Here is a 2,865-nt window from a genome sequence, read left to right as displayed (position 1 = left end):
AAAAGAAAAATGTTGTAATAAGCTGTATTTATAGAGCACCTGGAGCCAGCATAGAAAAATTTAATGACTGGATGGAAGAAAATTACTTGACAATAAGTCATAAATTAATGTTCATATGTGGTGACTTTAATATAGATTTGTTGAATCCTAACAAGCACACAGGAACTGAGGAGTTTATTAACACAATATTTAGATGCAGTTTATACCCAAAAATTACAAAACCAAGTAGATTAACAACCCAGCATGCAACACTAGTAGATAATATATTTACTAATGATACTGACAGAAAAATATCGCCTAGTGGATTAATTATAAATGATATTAGTGATCATTTACCAATATTTGTGGTTTATGAGGGCCAGTATAGAAAAGAGAGGCCAAAAACAAATCTTTTCTATAGGAGGGTGACGAATGAACATGCTGTAAGGAGGCTAAAAGAGGATTTTATGGGGCAAAACTGGGAATCAGTTTACAGAGAGGATGACTTAGATAAAGCATATGAGCAATTTTTAAATATATTAAAGAAAGTATATGACAGGAACTGTTCTCGTAAGCAGTATAAAAACAAAAGGAATTACAGTGGGAAACCGTGGATGAGTAAGGGATTACAGAATGCATGTAAAAAGAAGAATGCGTTATATAAGGAATTCATAAAGGACAGATCAAAGAAGGCGGAAGAAAAATATAAGTCATATAAGAACAAATTAATTGAGATTTTGAGGAGATGTAAGAAACTATATTACGTACTAGAGGATAATATAAATAACATGAGAGGTACTTGGAATATATTAAATAAATTGATTAGAAACAGTACCAGCAAGAGTAACTACCCTCAATATTTTATGGATAATGATACACCGGTCAATAGATTGGAGGATGTAGTAGATAAGTTTAATAGGTTTTTTGTGAATGTTGGTCCTGGTTTAGCAAGAAGCATTTGTACAGATGATACATCCGTCACTATAAATAACAATACAATTGAAAGGAATATGTGTTCTATGTTTCTGAAGCCCATAGTTGAAAAGGAAATTATAGAGATAGTGAACAAATGTGGTAATAAATCATCCAGTGATAGTGATGGTATCACTATGACAATGATTAAATGGGCAATTGAGGGGATATGCAAACCATTAACCCATGTTTTTAACATGTCATTTCGACGAAAATAGCAAAGGTTATTCCACTGTATAAATCTGGTGATAAGCACAACTTCACAAATTATAGATTATTATGTGAGCAGATAAAGGCCAGGATAGCTGGGTTAGGGAGAAGAAGAAGAAAGGATGGTGGGACAGTTGTGAGAGTGAGCTTAGACCCGGCCACGGGGACTCTGACTGACTGGACCCCTGACTGTACCTCGTGACTAACAATGACTGACTGGCGCTCTGACAATCTTCTTATTTAATACTTTATCTATTCCATTGCAGGAGGAGTGATTCTGTTCTCTGTTTCCTAACTACCAGATTACCTGTTTAACTACTACTCTGTTCAGAATAATTGTAATATTAAATGATTACTTAAATTGGGATGGTTTGTCTGAATTAATTTAGTCTATCACATTCTAGTCACGACAAACCTTGGCGTTGTCTCTGCAGGTAGGAGCCTAAGGTGGGAGAATTTTAAATTTAAGCTCCTATCTTGACTGTCCTCCAAGAATTTGTGTAAAGGGAACCAAATAACTTGCTTTATTCTGACAGGTGGTGGAAGACAGCTGCGATCACTAACACTAACACCATTACTAACACTGATGTAAATAACTAGCTTTAAATGTTTACAAGATACATTCATGTTGTTTTTTACATGTCTGATGTTTATGTGATTGTGAAACAGCCTATTAGGATTGACAGAGACAAAGGTATAAGCTGTCAGACAATGGATTGAACAGCGTGAAATTATGAGTTATAAAGGTGTCTGCACCTGATTAAATTTTATGGTGAGGCTGTGTAGCAGTGGTCTGTCCTATTTGTGGATTCCCACTCAAAGCGCTTTCTGTATATGAATAAGTGCGGACTTTAATGTGTGTTTAAATATGTGAACATATATTTGTTTGGTGTCGTGTAATTGGCTGTGATGTGTGTGTGGAGTTAGGGACAGAGGGATGATTGAGAATTGTGTGTATTGCAATGTCTTGTTGTTCTTGTTGTCAATTTCATGTGTTTTCAGACTGTTTACTGTGTTGCTGAGGTGAGTATAAGACTTATATTTTTGTAAAACAGTGAGTATGGGGGGATAGGGTTGTCAAAAGTATCGATACTCAGATAAGTATCGATTCTGGAATTTTTGAACGGTACCAATTCTAATTTCCTGAAGTATCGATACTACCGGTACTCGCGCTCTCAGTTTCACTTTCACTTCTCTCCAAAGGCGCGTTCACAAACGCCTTCACGTAACCACAGTGCCTGTTTCGTCTCATTTCCCTCTGTAAAGTGAAGCGAGAAAGATATCGAGTGTGGTGCCCCCGTGACCATCTTTAATTGATAAGCAACACAGCAGGAGTGCTATTTGGAATGATTTTGCATACGAAGCAAATGACGACGGAAAGCCAAAGGACACGAGCAAGCCACTATGCAAAAGTTGCTACAGAGCATTGCTGACAAAAGGCGCTAACACATCCAATTTAGCAAAGCATCTGAAAGACAGACACCCGGATCTATACAAAGAATTTCGAGAGGTTGGTAACTGTTTTCATTTTAACATTAGGGAATCAATAACCAAGATGGCCTGTTGTTGCTGATATGAGTGTTGTCTCGTGAGTTGTCACAAACGCAGCGCACCAGGTGAGTGCGCTAAATGTAGACACTCACTGGAGGAACGAGGGAGAGTTCAAAGTGTGTTTTAATAAAACACGCAGGCAGACACACTTGC

The sequence above is a fragment of the Monopterus albus genome, unplaced genomic scaffold, assembly GCF_001952655.1.
Source record: "Monopterus albus unplaced genomic scaffold, M_albus_1.0 scaffold330.1, whole genome shotgun sequence".
NCBI classification, from domain to species: Eukaryota; Metazoa; Chordata; class Actinopteri; order Synbranchiformes; family Synbranchidae; genus Monopterus; species Monopterus albus.
This window is presented reverse-complemented; position numbering follows the sequence as displayed.